The 19,036-nt window shown below is 33.8% G+C and overlaps 1 pseudogene; it reads right to left on the reverse strand.

Moving 5' to 3' along the window:
- Window positions 1-1,306: 1,306 nt before the first annotated feature.
- Window positions 1,307-18,251, reverse strand: LOC120129501 (annotated as a pseudogene).
- Window positions 18,252-19,036: the final 785 nt, after the last annotated feature.

Below are 19,036 nucleotides of genomic sequence, written 5' to 3' on the forward strand. Positions count from 1 at the left end.
GCTAAGAACTACGACCAATGATACACGAAGGTTGACCGACAGTTACGATCAAAGTAAATGATGATTATTTGTAAGACAAAAAATGATACATAAATTAATGTTTAATACCTAAAAAGGAAATATTAATTTAGTCACAAAAACGATACACAAACTAAAATTCATAGAGAAAAAAATATAACATCATTACATCGTTAACAATTAAACGACTCAATAAAGCTAAAACAAAATCGAGTGCTATGATTGAAACATTTTAAAGTTTAATCGTAAAATCAATAGATTTTAAAACTTAAGTCTACAAATCAATTATATAAAATAATCACACTTCGTCAAACTCCTTGTCATTATAATATTACCCAAATCATGCAATTATTTTACAGATATCCAAAAATTTTAAATTATCGAAATTATTACGTGAGGTAATTCTAATGGCTTCTTTTTGGCTATCCAATAGATTAAATTATCCCAGTTATTAAATTTAATTCAATCTCTTCCCATTCAACAGTCTCACATACAAAACATCACATTATTAATTTTGTTTGAAGAGTTTGATCGACTTAAATTTAAACAAATCTGAACAAACTTCCGTAAAGCTGTTCAGATCTCATTGAGCAGAAATTAGAAATGGTTTTAACCTACTAAACCAGCACAAAATTCAACAAAGCTCGAATAAACAAATCGTATATAATAGATACAATATGCAGACAATTGGTTTAGTTCTGGTGAGACTCAACGACGACAACATTTTATGTGTACAACAGAGACGCACAACCGAATATCAAATAATAATCGCATACAAATATAGTTCAAAAAAGATTTCTGAGGTAAAAGGCACCACAGAAGCATGCATTAAAAACGAAATAGGGAAACATAAGCAAATACATAAGGGATTCATTTCATTGCGCCATTACAATACTCGGAAAGCATATCGTCAACACGATCTACATATTAAAGTAGGCTGGCATATACCAACTCGGTACAATGAACACATTCTTTTGGTACTGCAATGGAACAAGATGCACATAATAGGATGATATGCAAACGTTGAAGGCCGGACCGAGCATGATAATAATGTGCCACACAAAGGAACAATGTATCGGAAATACAATTTCGAATTAAGCTGATAAGAAACTAATGTACGCTTCAAAATGGCCCAGGGAAAAATAAACCTACCGACCTCGAGGACTTTCCTTTTTCTTCTTTATGCTATCAACAAATACAAAGAATATGCGGATGTTAATGTACAAAAGCATCAACAACTTCATAACTAGAGTTACTTTACTTTTCCTTGCCTATTTTTTTTCCTTTTTTGGGTCACATACATGAACCATCTCCAAAACATAAAAGCCCCAAAATGATTTTACATTATATGGTGCGAAAGAATGATGTGATAGATGCGCAATCGCCATTGCCTTACCATATCAATGTCGGGTATCCTACATGCATATGCACTTTGGCAAAACCCTTTGAACCATTCTGTAACGTTTCCGGTATAGCAAATTATACAATACCGCCATAACTGTTTTCAAACAACTTCCCCCATCAACTTCTGAAGAGTGACTGTTCTTTTGCCTCAAGCAAGAAAAACCAACACAATGCCGCAAAAAGATGCTTCACTTCCCACATTCACATTATCTGTTGAACATCTTTTGCGGGAAAAAGGGTTACTTAAGAGAACAAAGTTTTATCTATTTGAGACGGAATTCGTGCCTGAATACTGTTAGGTTCTGGGTGAATTTGTCTCTGTTCTTTGAATCAAGGCTTCGAGTAACATCTTGCATAAGCTTGTCAAAACAAGAGGAGCGCCTCTGATGTTGATCCATGGGCTGCAACAAAATGATGAATGTATCACGTGATGGGCACTAAAGGAGAGACAAAAAAGTAATGGGAAAGATAATGATAGAGAGATGCTGAATTTTTTAGTCCAATATTAAAAGCATCATCAGAAAGAAAAAAAAAACTCTAGTTTCTCTCTATTAGTTTCATCGGTTTGTCGAAGTTTTGATATGACCATAATTATTCCTTTCTGCAGTACTACTGATTTTTTTTCACGGATACGCCTATGCATATGATTTAGTCTCTAGTCTGATGGTTTGGAGACTAGTTTTGATCCTGAATCAGTCCTATTTGAATCACAATGCCAGAAAACTTGGGACACTACCTAACATAAAACCTTTTCAACGTTTTATATGAAGCTCTGTGAGAGATGGTCCAAATATTAATGAAATCATATTCGCTTTAACGACAATACCAATCTCCATTACAAACAGAAATTTCTTCCAAGTAACTAAACGAATAGGACCGGGAGAAATTTAATTGCCAAGTTGCGAGGAAGTAAAAGCAAATGAACATCAGCCCTAGAATGTCTAACATGTTCTTTCAATCTAATGGTTTTGTAAAATGAGTAGGACCTTGGTGGATACCATGTATTTAATCAGTGTTATGAAAATCTTAGGGATCAAATGTCAAGCAAATAAACCAAAGCTATGCTCGAATAAGTTTGATACAACTATGGATAACCAAAAGTTATACGGAATCAACAATAAGAACATATATTGCTCATCCAAGGCTAAGCCCATAAATCTATATTGGCAATCCTGATTACTCAAGTTTTAGAACTATAAAGACAACTAAAAAACAATCATATACCAAAAACTTGCCTGTGAAGCCAAAATTTGAGCTTTGAGATCAGCAAATACCTGCAGCAGGAATGCAGTTCTGTCAGCTAAATAGCAGAAGGCTTACATGATTTTTAAGATTCTAAAAGTGCAACAAGAAGTGCTCAAAAACAAATTCAGTTGAGACTTTCATTGGTTTCCTATTGTCAACAAGCACATAGAAAAAACTTGATATTGGAGTTGCATTAAAAGCTTCAAACACTATTTAACAAGCACAGAAGTGAGGGAAAAAGCAAAATAAATCGTAACTTATTATAAAAAGATTAAAAAGAATGTGGATGCAGCAACCAGCAGTGACTGGAAGAGAAGTAGAATAGCTGGTATTTTAAGAGATGATGCAGGTTCGATCTTAGGTTCTTTCCAGGAGGATTCTGGCCCGGGTCCACCTACTTTGATGGAGCCAAAGTCTGTTCAAAAGGGTTTATCCTTCTTTGATTCTTTGCGAGGATGTATGGGTTAAGAATGTTGAAAAATGTCCAGATGTGTATGTGTAGTAATTGTCAAGGACATTGTGATAGGCTTAAAGACTCGGACGGTGTAATTAGACGGGTTGCTAGGACAGGGGGTTATTCTAGATGTTTTAAATTTTATGTCTCCTTTATATTATTAAAGAAGTCTAAGGCAGTCTTTTCCTCCTTCCGCTGACTAAGGAACTCCTCTACGAGTTCCATTACTCATGAAGGGGGCTTTTAACGAGGCCTTCAATTCTTATAAAAAAAAGATTAAAAAGAACTTAGAAAAGAATCATGAACAAAAAACAATGGTAGCAACTGAAGGGGAAGGAATACAGAAGGGTTTATTGCGCAGCTCGTCGTCTGGACTCCCCCATTATATGTTGAACAAGATTCAGGCAGATATTGATAATTTTTTTAAAATGAAGAGTCCAGACGACGAGCTGCACAATAAACCAGTCAAACAGGTTTCTTGTCAGCTAATGAAAACACTGTCCATTGCAATTAATTTTTTTACCATTTTATTCACATTTGTATTGCTAAAAGTTTATACAAGATAAAGGATTTAAGTAATATGGAATGAGAATGCTAACAAGAATTTTGTTTGAATTTTCATGTTTGGTTACGGATCATCTAATGGTAAAGTTCAATGATATTGTTCAAAGTATACCTGTCAGAAAAAAATAACTATCCGGTGGACCAAAATTGAAAGTGGATTGCAGAGAAAATTAAGTAAAGAATTTGCAAATTATTACCTGCTCACTGACAAGTATTAAGCTCAACATAGGCCTGCTAAGACTCCATTGGTTGCCACAATCCTCAAACAAAACAATCTCGAATAGGGTTTTCAATATCTGTAATAAAGGATCAGAAAATAACTGGACTGTCCAAAAGGAAACACTGGAATAGAAACCATCACACTTGGTTCAAGACAACAAGAAACAATGTACAAATGGTACCTTAATTCTCATATGAAAAGTATTAATGGTTCTAATCATAAAGCAATATTGAAAACTTATAACATCCAAGGAACTTCTATAAAAAAAAACATCCAAGGAACTTAAAAAAATGGTACCAAACTTTATATGATACATCAAGCTAATGTAGAGAATATCCAGGGACATGACTAGTCTGTTAAAGATAACACTAATAAAAGAAATATTACTCTAAAGAACCTAGGCAATCACATCTGAGAGACTGCGTAGAAGGTTGTTATGTTTTAAGTTGATATGGTGCTATGCACTGAAGTAATAAGATGTATTAGTGTATGAGGAAATAAAGTGTGGAATGGATGCCTTCTTAACACAAATGCAATAACAGCAGTAAAAGCATAATATGTCAGGAAGTTCATTACTCACTTGTGGAAACAAACTAGGACAGTCTGCAATATGCTGGGCTAGTTTAACAGCAGCAGGTGAAGTGGGTACCTCCCCCATAGTGATGTTGTTGAAGTAGAAAGCAGCCAAATTATCAATAGCCGCTGCACACTGAAATGAAATGTTCATTATGTGAGATTAAGTTTTAAAAGAATAAAGTATTTCCTGTCTGGGAAAAGGAAATGGGAATGGATATCAGACATGAGAATTTCCAAAGAAAAACTCGCATAATTTCGACTTATTCAATCATGGAACTGCTTGAAAAATTAAAATAAACAGTTCTCGCAACAAAAGAACGGCTAAAGACCTTTGTTACAGTTTGATACAAACCTGTGATGAGATATTTATATCCAGCCCTTTGAGACCAGATTCAAGGGAACCAACAATATGCATAAAGGTTGCTGCATCTAAATTCAATATAAAATTGATGTGGCTGTTGAAAAGAACCTCTAAGAAAGAGAAATACGCCCTCGTTAACTGCAAAAGAATAGGTAAACTTGACATAGTTATTCATTCTGGTAATGATACAAGATATTCACATAACATGATAACGAAGGACATTCACATAACACGATAACGAAGGGCATTTACGTAACATGATAACAAAGTTGACATCATACTTACATATTGGTACATTTCCTAGAAGGTAGTTATTCATTCTGGTTATGATACAAGATATTCACATAACATGATAACGAAGGACATTCACATAACACGATAACAAAGGACATTTACGTAACATGATAACAAAGTTGACATCATACTTACATATTGGTACATTTCCTAGAAGGGCTAACTAATAGTGCCTCCAAAATCTTTTTTTCCTTTTGGTATGGCAAGGGTAACTGACCTACATTCAGGTCTTCAATGTTTCACTTCAGCTTCTTATTTTGTGTGATTATGCTTACAACAGCCACGTTATTTCTCTACATTTTCTCCTTATTATAACTCCTGGTTATCAACTTTTTTCACATTGTACAATGCTTGTATTATACCTTGAAAATACTATTCTTCTTCCCAACTACCATTCTTGCAACTTGCAGCAAATCAAAGGCTAAAGCTTGCAGTTAAAACAAACAATTCATTTCAAAGCTCAAACTAAATGCAATTGGAAATTTAAAAAAGAACAAAAGAAATTCCACAAACTGAAAGGAATGCAAAAAGAAATAACCAACTTGATCCATCATTTTCTTCAAGTGAGCAAACAAATGCAAAAACCAAAAGGAAATACAAAACCAATTAAATCTAAGTCTGCCATCAAAATTTATAACAGAGAGACACTTAGAAGAGAATATAGAATAAAAGGAACGAATAACAATGTTGATAACAGACAGATTTGTGGCTTTTAAGAAATTTTATTGAGAAGATTAAGCCTAATATATAGAGATCAGATCTAAATTGTTTTTAAGATGGATAATAGAAAGGATTCGGTTAGACAAAGGAGAAGATATAAAAAATTAAATAAATGTTACGAAAAATTAGAAAGGTTTGCCTGTGCACAATTTGTATTCATTCAAATCCTTAACGAATGTGACTTTTCAAGTAACAAGTATGCAAAACTCGAGTTATTTAGAATGATGGTTTCACAAATTCGGAACTGATTAGGCAGACACTTTCAACAGTAGATTTTCTAAAACATTCTACAAGGTAAAGAATTGCAATCAAAATAATGCATACCTTTCGAAATGCCAGTATATCAGCCAAAGGAATTGACAATATCATCTTTAGAGCAATGTCAAGCGCGTCAGAGAGTGCCCTATCCCCATAGAGCTCAAAAACACCAAAGTTTACATAGTTTCCAGCAAGACCTGTCATTTGTTGGTCAGAAGTTATTTTGAAGGTTCAGGAGATCTTAAATGAAACACAATATTCAACAAATGCAATTTCCATGACTCTGATTCTAGTGTCCAATCATGGTGCCAAAATGCTTCAGTCCCTGATTTTCTTACATGTAGCCTGGTCAAACATTGAGCTGGGATACTAGCAATGGTGGGTTGCACAGTCCATGGTCAGTTGCTTAGGAATATTTAATTACTACAATACTTCCTATAAAGGACATCACAACATGGCTGACACTGGAAGACCTCTAAAAGAGCTAGCTCATCATAAAATTAAATGCATACAGTATGCAATAATGAAGATCTCTATCAAAGAATAAATATCAACCTGATGAAGCATGCGCATAGAAAATATCTACTCTTAACTAAAACAAAAATAACCCATGCTTAAGACTTTATTGATCTTATAGAGCTAAGAATTTAGCTCTGTACATGGTTTACCACCATTGGTTCAATTTGGTTCTTAACATAAAAATTAAAATTGCATGCTCACATTCTGACCTCTTGACAGAATAGTAAGTGAAATCCATATTCCCTTGTACTTGAAGGCGTATATATCAGCATGATTAGGCAGAGATAAAATCCTTGTCCCATATGCTACAATCAGCTTACTGACTTCTCGGAAAAGAAGAATCCCATTAGGAGAAGATGAGTCAAATGTCAAACGTTGTGCTTTGTTCAAGACAAACTCAGCCATGAACTTTAACAAAGGAGTGGTAACCTGCAGTGTTAAATCAAACAATTATGTATCCAGTATTAGAGTTTATTATCTGAAAACTAATGCAGTAAGCGCACAGCATATGATATCTAAACAGATACAAGAAAAAATTACTACAAAAGGCAAGCCAAAATTACAAGTAGCCAAACAGAAAACCTACCAGTAAACCATAAAGTGAGATACTGACAGCAATTGTAACAACTAAATTGACAAGAAGCAAAATAAAGATTTTCTACGTATTACAGAAAGACCTTGTACACCTAACACATAACCATACTTCTGATCTTAAGTAATGCACGTATAGGACCACAAAATTATTTTTGATTGCCACAGGTAAAATCAGCTTTAATATTTTGCATTCTCTGAGAAAAGAGGGAAAAGCAAGATAATAGTACTATATAGATGAATAATATGGAACAACAACAAATAAGAAATCCATGAAGCAGCAACTGGAAAAATAACACATAACCATACTTCTGATCTTAAGTAATGCACGTATAGGACCACAAAATTATTTTTGATTGCCACAGGTAAAATCAGCTTTAATATTTTGCATTCTCTGAGAAAAAGAGAAAAGCAAGATAATAGTACTATATAGATGAATAATATGGAACAACAACAAATAAGAAATCCATGAAAGCAGCAACTGGAAAAAACTGAGAGTTATGAGTGTACCTCTGGTGTGTCAGTCCAGTGACTAATTCCCTTCAAGATAAGTGGCATGTGGGCAGGGTATAGCCAATCGAATAAAAGACCATATGTTCTACGACTGGAGGAGTTCAAGAAAAGAAAATTACATTATTGAGAAATTGTCTACATTTAAAAGAATACAAAAGATTAAACATATGTGAACCTGTTTGTGGCCATTGCACTGCATCGGGTGTCGACTCCAGGCTGAGAAAGACCTAAAGCACCACAAAACATTAATGAAGTCAAATTGAAATGAAAAATAATGAACTAACAGTAGAACAATGTCAGTGGAAAACCATCGAACCTACAATTCATGTACATATGAAAAAGGTTATGATATCACTTTACATGCATGCATGAGTGAATATGTTTTGTGTGTGTATGAGAGAGAGAGAGAGAGAGTACTTGCAAAAGTGGTTCCATTGAAGACTTGAATTTGACAGGGCTATCCTCCATAAATATCAACCACCCAATGGTGTAATAGAAAGTTGTCCTGCTTCGAGAGCATCTATATTCTTCTAAGAATGGAAAATGCTCTCTCTGAAATAAAGTTCAAGAAATAATGTCATTATCCAGAAGCGTGAATTCAGATAAACAAACGGAAGTTATTAGACAAAAGAAATATATTGTGGGTGGAATTACAGTATGATTTGCAATGTAGCTTTAGCTTTACATTGAAACAACAGCAAACTTGAATTAGCTTACCCAGATGCCAATTCCAAGAACAAACTTAGAGTGTGATCAATGACTTCCTCACTCTGAAATAAACACCAATTAAGCAAAAGTATATACCAGCACATTATATAACCAATATAAGCCAGATCGAAACAGTCACCTCTGTGTAGCACTTCAGGTTTGTAGCAATCTTCCCAACAATCACATTTAATAGTAACAGGTGATCATGGAGTCCAAGAAGCTCTGATAAACGGGCATATAACTGCTGTAACAAGGAAGGAAAGGCTCAACTTATATACAGACCATTAAATTTTGCAAAGAATATAAAAGAAATTGGTTTTACCTTAGATGAATGCATTGCTTGATCACCAACATAGGACTTGCGAAAATGCTGGAAGAAAGTGATAATTGCTCGATCAAGTCTTTGTTTACTTACCTCGCCATACCTCTGCCAAATGCAAAATTGAAATAATCAATTACAAATAAGTTTGTCGATTTCATGACACATTGTCTGTAGAATAACAAGGATGTTTCGATGCATAAAAGTGAAGGCCAAAACTACTACAATATGCATCAAGAATCTTGAAGAGCTGTCCAGATGGGTGATCGTGAACATGATTAATGGACTATCAAGAGAACAAAAAAGCATATGCATGATAGTATAGAATGGAAGAAATGAAAGTGCATTTCATGCAAGAAAAATAGAGAAGATAGATAAAATACGGCAGGTGGTATCATCCTATCCTTTGTTGGTGTATGAAAAATCACGAGTAGGCTAGAATGATTTCTGTTAGCGGTCAAAACCATCCCTATACCTATCATCCTATCCCATAGAATTAAAATACCATCCCCTTTTCCATGGGATAACAAGCTAAGGCTATTACATCAGGAAATAACCAGTCCTCCACCTTCTAGCATACACTTGATTTAAAAAAAAATCATGATAATAACCAACAATGGAGACACACACAAAACTTTGACATGATAAATGGAGAAAGAACAAAACTTCGACTACCATGATAAACCACCAAATCTAAAACCAAGAAGAGGTTTAGAGGCACAAGTTGAATCCAAGGTCACAATGAACACTAGTGATAACACTGCTTAACACATTTACTCTTGACAAATGCTAAATATGCATCTTACACCAATCAAACTCAACTTTCATCTCAAAATTTTAGGTAGACATACTTTGTGGATGAGAGATCAAATGTTAACCCTAACATTCATAAAGACCATCTTCCACTACTTAGCATGGTTGGTAATCACTTCTTAGATCAGATTCAGTTCAGATAACAGCATATAGTTAGAAACTAACTGAATTGTTTCTTAAATACGGAAACCGGTATCTGACTTAACCACTCATCATCTCCATGAACTATCCCTTATAGGAGCAAGATTAGACAAACACAACAGATTTTGCTTCCATCTAGTTTTTAATCTAATCTTGCGCAGTTGGCACCCCCCCTACAAGCTAGCAGGAAGGGTAATGCAGCTCTAGAACCAAATCAATTGCATGTTAGATGATTACCAATCTAAACATAACAATTCAGTCATTCTACACAACTTGCTAACAATAAGATAACAAACTCTATATCCACTAATTACAGCTTAAATTCCTCCTCAGATAAGAAAATATTTACATAACTGTCAAAAAAGAAACAATAAAAAATGTTCGTTTCTGGGTTGTCATCTGTAGGAAGGCATACAGAGTATGCTTATGCTTAGCCTGAAGTTCATTGTCATGACCACATTATCAAGGGTTTCTCGAGAAAATATGAGCATTATCTATGGGAAAAAAACACAGATAGCATCATCATTAATATCTACTCGGGAAAATTCTAACTGTTCATGCATCACAAAGCTTATACTCTAGTGATGAAATTGTTAAAGCAAGTACTGCTATGTCAAACGAATCCAATTTATTCGCATTAGGTCCACTTTAAAAACAAAATACGAAGTGAATGATAGAAACCCTCAATCATGAAGTTAAGAAAAAGAGTTAAAAAAAGAGAACCAATCATTCCCAAAGGTATTGTGTTAAACCTTATTTTTTTTCTCCCCTCCCACATTAGAAATTTAGAATACTCGGGCACTCCAACTCCTACTCATTGGTCTTCATCCTTGTTACATCAGGGGGATACAAGATGAAAGCATCCCACTTCACCCATCTTCCCTGTTTTAGCTTTTCTTTTTATTTTCTTCTCATAGAAAACCATTCTATCCATATACACTGTTGCACCAACAGGCAAAAATCTAGAGATCCTGTCTATTGTCAACATAGTTGTCGGCATGCCATGGAGACAAGTATTGGGTTTTCAAATCCTCTTGTTTTTTTTTTTTTATAGGAAGTAGGCCTCATTAAAAAACCCCTTCAAACCCTCCATGTTATGAAAGTAACATGAAGGATCTAAGAAGGAGGAAAAGAGTGTCTAGAAACTTTTTTTCATAGGAGCAAAATTACAAAGGCAGAACTAACTCCTAAACCTTCAACTGAAGAACATAAGACTTAATTCAAATCCTCTTGTTGACAAAGGTAATCAATTTTTGACAAGTCCAAGCAACAGTTTTACAATTATAAAGCTAGGAAAAAATTATTCCAACATTAAAATCATACAACTATTTTTATATATATTAAAAATAAATATCACCAAAACCAAGCTAACGCATACCTGACTGTGTAATCCACTATCAGTAACATTTATTAACTGCAGAACACGAGCTGAGAGTTCTGCATCAAGTACTTCTTGTGACTCCATGCTGCATGAAAGAAATGTAAAACATATATTGATATCTATTAAGTAAGCAAACCAAAGAAGTAAAACCATAATATAATTTTGGGGCACATTCAAGGCTCCTGCTGCTGACAATGGAATTTTTTGGTAAACAAGTTGGAAGAAATCGAATTCAGCTCTTTTTCCTTTATTTATCCATGAAATGACCATCAGGAATCTCTCAAATTTCACTTATTTGGGTGGAATCAATTTTAAAATTAGGAGTGTCTTTCGGTGAACTGAAAACACTTGCTATTTAGTTTCATTAAAATGAAAAGTAAACAACATTTCAATTATTATTACCGAACATTTTCGTCTTTGATCAAATTTTATTAGTTGTCATCTAGCGAAAACTATTCTTTTCACATTAGAATGCCACATAAGATAGGATCTGGCATTCATGTTAGCATGTGCCACAATATAATGCCCATCTAAAAGAAGTGATCATTGTTTCTTGGAAGTAGTCACTTGACTAGTTGACTGCTAAAAGTAATTTAGAACGCTTCAATTATTGGTTTAATTTCAAGGACTAATGTAGTACTAAAGTTAACAGAACAAGAATAAAAGAGAAATAGTTTCTTACCTACAGCCAGTACATTGTTTTATCTTAAGAATGGCAGCAATAATATGAACAATCCAAGTAAGTTTAGCTTCAATAATAGAGAGCTCATTTTTATCACAGGTCTGTGAGCGTGCTTTTTCCTGCAGAAAAATCAATTAGAAGTATTAATTAGAATCATCATAGAAGAAATTCCAGAAACAAGGCCTCCCTCATAAATGACCATACCGTGTATGACTGCAGAATAGGCTCCATCATGTTTATTATATACAAGCCACTGCTTTCATACTGTATTCAAGGAAAAAAGGAATCAGGAAGCAACTAAAAATTCATATTCATGGCATATAAAAGCTCATTTCAAAAGCTCGGGCACTGAAAGTGTGTCCCTCTGATCTTTTACATATCACAGTTGACCGGCATGAGTTTTCTATGATGTAATAATGCCCTTTGAACCGGCATGAGTTTTCTATGATGTAATGATGCCCTTTGACTTGTTTTTTTTTTTTTGTGTTTCGAAATTCTGGAAAAATTTCCAACAAAAAAATTAATGGTTCTTAAATTGTTAAAAAGAAAGCAGAAAGGAGAAAATAGAAGGCATAAATTATAAAATATGATACTAATTTGGAAACATCTGAAAAGGGAAAGACATGTTAAACAGAGAAAAAGGGGTCAAAGAAGGGCTTAGAAAAATCTGGAAAGAAATAGAAATTAGACCTGGAATCTGCAGAGGTGAGGAAAGCAATCCAACTGATCCTGAAGCAGTTCAACATTATCTAGAGGATTTTCAGAAAGATCATCAGGAAATCCAGCCTATAGAACAAAAAGAAAATGAGATATCATACCTCAAGTTAAATTAATCAATCCCAAAGGAAAACCAAGTTACATGATACCTATTACCTGCACAGAGTTGAATCTTGATGTGAGAAAACTCTCGGTGATCTTAGGAACGAATTCATCCAACAAACTTGGAGCATCACCCTTCAAATAGGGAACAGATGAAACCAATCTGGACCATAGCCCCAATAGGTAGTATACACTACTACTAGCCCACTGGTACGAAAGCATAAACTCAAATAAGATCATGTTGCAGAAGGTATGGAGAATAAAATAAATAAATGGTTCCAGGTTATCCGACAAATAGTTCACAAGTAATGGGTCAAGGTCATAGAAAAATTAATTTACGGCCAGTTCGGGCCCACATTAAGCCATATAGGATCATAAGTTATTTTCCCAACTACATAAAATTTTAAATATCAATCAACCTGCCAGGACTGCAAAGACTTCAAAGTAAATTCAGCCACCAAACGTATCCAATCACTGTAGCCTTGCACATTGACTAACTCTGACAACTGTGAATTTAAAATTTTGTTAACATTAGCGGTAATTCTTGAAACTACAAAGCCAATAATCAAATTCATTTACAAGCACCAACAAAAGCATATGATCTTTTGAGTATCTCAGAAAGTGATAAAATCAGCAAACAGTTCAATTGTTCAAAATCAGATAAAATAACACAAAAAATAATAAACAAGGCAAAACGGTAAACTATTGCACATAAAAAAATCGCAACCTATAATAACAAGGAAATTGCATTGCATCAAGAATGTTCACAAAAATTTCTGTAACTCTATGGCATATAACTGTGTGCCACAGTGCCCAACAACATGCATGAAGGATACCAGACCGGGACACACATTGACTTGCACAAAATCTGGCAAAGTGCATGTATGTTATATGAATTTGTGATATTTCTCAGGATGATAATACTCAGTGATACAGGTGGAAGAAGGTGAATATAAGTTATATGAACTAAAAAGTTCGAACTTTAGAGACCACAGGCAAAGATACAGCTCGAAAAAACACAGGCAGCTACACGATGACCACACGAAAAGATAAAATTTCACCAAACATAAAAAGCAAAGCGATTACTTCCATTTGTTAGAACCTATAAATTTACCTGATAATTCACCCTAAAACGTCCAAGAAGTCGACAGTATTCATGGTAATTATCATGATCAGCAAGACCTGATATCCAGCACAGATATTATTTGCAAATACTTAAGGAAAAAAAATAGAAAGACAAAAAATCCTGAACTTAACAGAATGCAAATCATGCAAGAACTCTGTTCTGTTTCAGAGAACATTATTTCTCGGGAGTTAAACTACAGGAGCACCCTTCGCAAAAATGAACACAATAAGTAACTATTATTACTTGATTTTCCATGAATAATATTACAAGAAAGCAACATAAAAAGATTACTAACAAATTCCACCACAAATAAACAACTAACAACAGAAGTCTTGCACAAGTTATTTTAGAATAGAGGTGTTACCCAGATCCATAAGTAGATAAATCAAACCTCATTCGAGTACATTTTATAAACCAAAGAGAAAAAATTATAAACTTGCATTTAAGAGAAATTAAACCAAAAGGCAGTTAAAACAGCTTTATGAGCTTTCTTTGAAAGCTATGCCTAAGGAAGTACTTTCTCTTAAATTGACCTCATAGCCACAATAGAACCCTGAAAAACAGATGAAAGCATATGATTTCTTACGTTATAGAAACATCATAACTTGAGGAAAGTACATATATATATTCCACAAGTCCAGGAATAAATAAACAGAAAAGAGAACAATTGAATAATCCAGGAAGGTAAACAACCACATAAAATGCAATACAAAGGATTCAGATAAAAGACAAAAAAGACATGTTTTTATATGACAGTCAATACAACCATGTAATTAAAACTTTAACAGTAATTGCCTACAAAAGTAAGTACCGTTACAACCACATGGTAATTAAAAAAACCAGTAGTAATAGCATACAATCCCATGCTACCTTGTCCTGATTGGAGAATTTCTTTCGTTCCCGTCATTAAATGAGCCAAAAACTTGGACCGGGAAGCATCATTTACAAATAAAGATCGTCTAACGGATGCTAGTCTTACCAAGCATTCCAGAGCCTGAAAAAAATTTATCAATTTGACTATGGGAGATACCTTAATAATCTGAATAATCAGCTAGGAAAAATCAATATGAGGAAGATATAATTAGTTGAATTTACAGCTTCAAGTAGGAAAAATATTTTATTGTATCAAAGCAGAACTAACACCAATTATGGATAGTGAACTTATACATGAAAAATGAAGCATCATACCCATATGTGAATTCCCGTGCATAACTTCTAAACAAAATTATAATTTCAAATTTTAATTTAGCTACCAGTTTCTGGTTTACAAAGGATTCTGATACTAAATTCAACCTGATAAGTTACAAGCATTTCAAAACAGTACAGAAGATAACTAACCTCCTTTGAAAGAGGAGGTTTAGTAATTGAATAGTAATCAAAAAATATCTGAAGTGTTGAAGAATCCTCCAGTAATGGCCTCCAAGATGATGGAATCTGTAAAGTTATCACCATACACTTGGTTAATTACAAAAAGTACCCGAGACTTTCAAACAATAAAAAGTAAAGAAATGCACAGTAGAGAAAATGCTCCATCAATACCTGAACAGTACCAAACTCTTCAGAACTTTCATCAATTGATGTCCCAACAAAATCAAAGGACAAACATTTATGAGCAAGAGAAAGTGCCAGCTCTTGCAATCGACTTGCAACTACATATTTCATATCAAACAAGAATCAGAAACAAAAAATCACATGAAACATATGAAAAGGACAAGAATAGTGAGTCAAGGAAAAGGAAGGAATCCAAACAAACATGAGCAAATATAGAATGTTACCATCACTTTGCAGGTGGCACAGTGATGTTAAAGACATTTGGAATATTTGAAAAAGTGATTGATCCCTGAATGAACAAGCAACCCTTCGATGATGTGTGGATGGCAACCCAGGATTAGGCTGAGAATTAAGGTGTCAGAATATGAACAAACTCATCAAAAATCCAATGCAAGAACACAAATAAAATATTGTAAATTGAAAGGAAAGGGGAAAACAACAGTGTAAAAAGGAAATTTTCCGGATCATAGGTGAAGTTAAATAACCTAGGTATCACTTAATCAAAATCCAACCCGGAAAAAGCTAATCTAAAGGTTTCTTTCTAATCCTATTAAAGGAACTGGAGGCTGTGGTGTACTATAATGTACAGATCAATGACTTTTTCCTATGTACTCTGAAATATTATATAATACTAGATTCTTGAAATTTGCCAAAAAAACAAAAAAAAACAACTACAAGAGCTTTCTGCCACATAAGAATGCTTCACGCAAAAAGTCCTTGTTAAGTGTTCACTATTTGATGTTTGATTCAATATTTGATGTTTGATTCAAGTTTAATAGTTGCTTATCTAAAGGTTTCTTTCTAATCCTATTAAAGGAACCAGAGGCTGTGGTCTACTATAATGTACAGATCAATGACCTTTTCCTATGTACTCTGAAATATTATCTAATACTAGATTCTTGAAATTTGCCAAAAAAAAACAACTAAAAGAGCTTTCTGCCACATAAGAATGCTTCACGTAAAAAATCCTTGTTAAGTGTTCACTATTTGATGTTTGATTCAAGTTTAATAGTTTCTTGTGAACTAATGCTAAGAATGCACCCAGAAAAAAAATAGCTTTGAAAAAAGAATATCAGTAAATTGGAATTCAAGGACAACTTCATGTGGACCTACATGAGAAATCAAAGGACAAATAGCCAACAAATGCAACCTTGCTCAAGGCTATCAACAGCACAAATAGATAAAAGTTTGCCTGATCAATAAAATGTTGGACAAGGACAAGCAGCACATTCTATCCATAATTTAAGATAGTCAACATTATATATCTCCAATATGAATCCTTTGAAGTACCATATTGACATAACAATTTTCATTCCATCTACTGTCAGAAACAAAAATAAATAAACTAAAAACAATGAAGATAACTTACCTGGTTCATCTCAGAGACAACCTGATTCAGTATCTTCAAACCAATGGCATAATGTTCTGAAGTTCCCTGATAAAACAAAGTGCCAATAAGAAAGAAATGTATGCAAACTTTACAAACTAACAATGAGGAAAGCAAGTCATGCTAAACAGGACAACATTTATACGATATATTGGTAAAGTTGAATGATTCAGGATACGGATCTGAACAAGCAATAATGTTCGCAAATAACAGACAGGTTAAAAACATGTACATTGACTACAAGGAGCATATTGCAGTAAGCAAATCAAACCAAGACAATTATGCCATGCACAAAGAAAATGCATAGCAGGTTCAACATTGGAATTCAAATTTCCGACGCAAGATGGAAGTAAGAAGGCTAAAACCAATGAAGCCTGAGACTTCTCAATCACACATCACATACTGCATGTATCAATGAGCCAGTACAATCCACAGCATTAAACAAAAAACCAACATTAAATCTTAAACAAATATGCTGTGATGAACTCATGTCCATGCCATAATGTACTTGATTGTTACTTTTAATACACAACTCTTTGCTTCCGGAATAACTTAAATGTTTATAACAAAATGCACGATTTTCCTCTGGCAACATAAAACAATTTCAGAAAGAATGTACTTGATTGTTACTTTTAAAGCATTACTCTTTGATTCCAAAATAAATTATTTGTTTATAACAAAATGTATGATTTCCTCTAGCAATATAAATCAATTTCATCAACAATAGTGTCAAATTGTAATCATTTATGACAATATTGATTTCTCCCTTTTGCTTTCAACTTATAGAAATCTTTGTTAAAAGTAAAACTAAAAGGAGAGTCTAAAACACAGAAAAATCACCTGGCTCAAGAAATTAGTTGACTCTTTAACCACATCACGGAATCTTTCATCATCGAACCATCCAAATTTCGTCACTCTGCATAACAATTGAATCAAAGATGCAGTGACAAACAGCTGCAATTTCGGTCCTCTAGTCGCCAAATAGTTGAAAATATAACTCCCTACAAAATCAAAACAAACAAAAATAAATCAAATCTCGTTTTGTGGGGGTAGGGGAGAAAGCAAACTGCAAAAGAGGAAAGTGAAAGAAACACTCAACATACAGATATCGAGGCGAAGATTCAAAGCCAGGCTATGATCGGTGACTTGTTTCAAAAGACTAGAGCTAGCGAGCATCAAAGCATAAGGAGTCAAAGCATTCTCAAGGATGAATTGGCATTGCGAAATGTAATCAGTGTTAACCGAGAAGCATTTCAAAGTGTTCTCCGCGTGAGCTCTCTCCGCCGAGTCCTGCGAATTGTACAGCCTCTCGCATAACGCTTCTAACTGCGCCAAGTTCTCCATTACCTTGATTACCTGAATCATAACCAAAAACAAACATTCAGAAAAGAAAAATCAAATCGATTCGATCGTTTCAAACAAAGAAATGATAATAGGGATATGATATTCATCACAGCTTACCTCGTTCGGGTCGCAAGAAGAAGATCTAGAAAGCGGCGATTTTGTGGAATGAAGAAGAAAACTGAAATATTATACCCGGAAGATATCGAAGACGGAAAAGGAGGGTTTGGTTTTTCTACGACCTGATGGAGGAATCAGCAATGCGTTATTTTTTTATTTTCCATTTTATTTTTCTGGGTTTTTTTTTTTTTTGGATTTTTGGGTTAGTGGAATCTTCCGTATGATCCAAGTGTTGGTTTACCTTTGTTTTCTGACCGTTTATTGTTTTGGTAAAATTCTGAGCGTTCGATTTAATTACTCAGCACTACATCGAACGGCGGGTATTTTTTAATCAAATATATACTGCTGGAAATATTTAAATTTTATGTGTGAATTATTACTTGATACATTGATAATTTAAATATGAATAGGTTTAACAGAAACATAATTATTCAAGTTATACAATTTTTTCACTTTAGATGATTAAAATATTTTTCGTTCAAGATATGTGTTTAATGTTTTTAAAGTTATTATTTTAAGTATTTGATCCGTCATAATCATTGAAAGATCGTTGTTAACAATTCAAAACATAATATATGTCATGTTTAAATTTTAAAATTTTATTTACAAAAATTTAAAATTTTAATTTTTTTTGAAAAAACTTAACGTTGTTCTAAAATCACAAAAAAAAAATTCAAAACTATGAAATTTCTAATTACAAATCTCTCATTATCAATCATTATTGATCATCACCGTTGTTGTCGCAGTTGTCGAATTACCATTCACTCATTGCCTTCATCATTGTTTGTCAAACCTCCAAAATCAACCGATTTATGATTTCATCATAAAACTCACAAACCATTTGTATTTATCCCTTGTTCTTATTCAAGCACTTACTATAGCTAATCTATTGCTAATCTATTGCCACGCTC

This window comes from Hibiscus syriacus, unplaced genomic scaffold (assembly GCF_006381635.1).
Source record: "Hibiscus syriacus cultivar Baekdansim isolate YM2019G1 unplaced genomic scaffold, ASM638163v2 tig00110500_pilon, whole genome shotgun sequence".
NCBI classification, from domain to species: Eukaryota; Viridiplantae; Streptophyta; class Magnoliopsida; order Malvales; family Malvaceae; genus Hibiscus; species Hibiscus syriacus.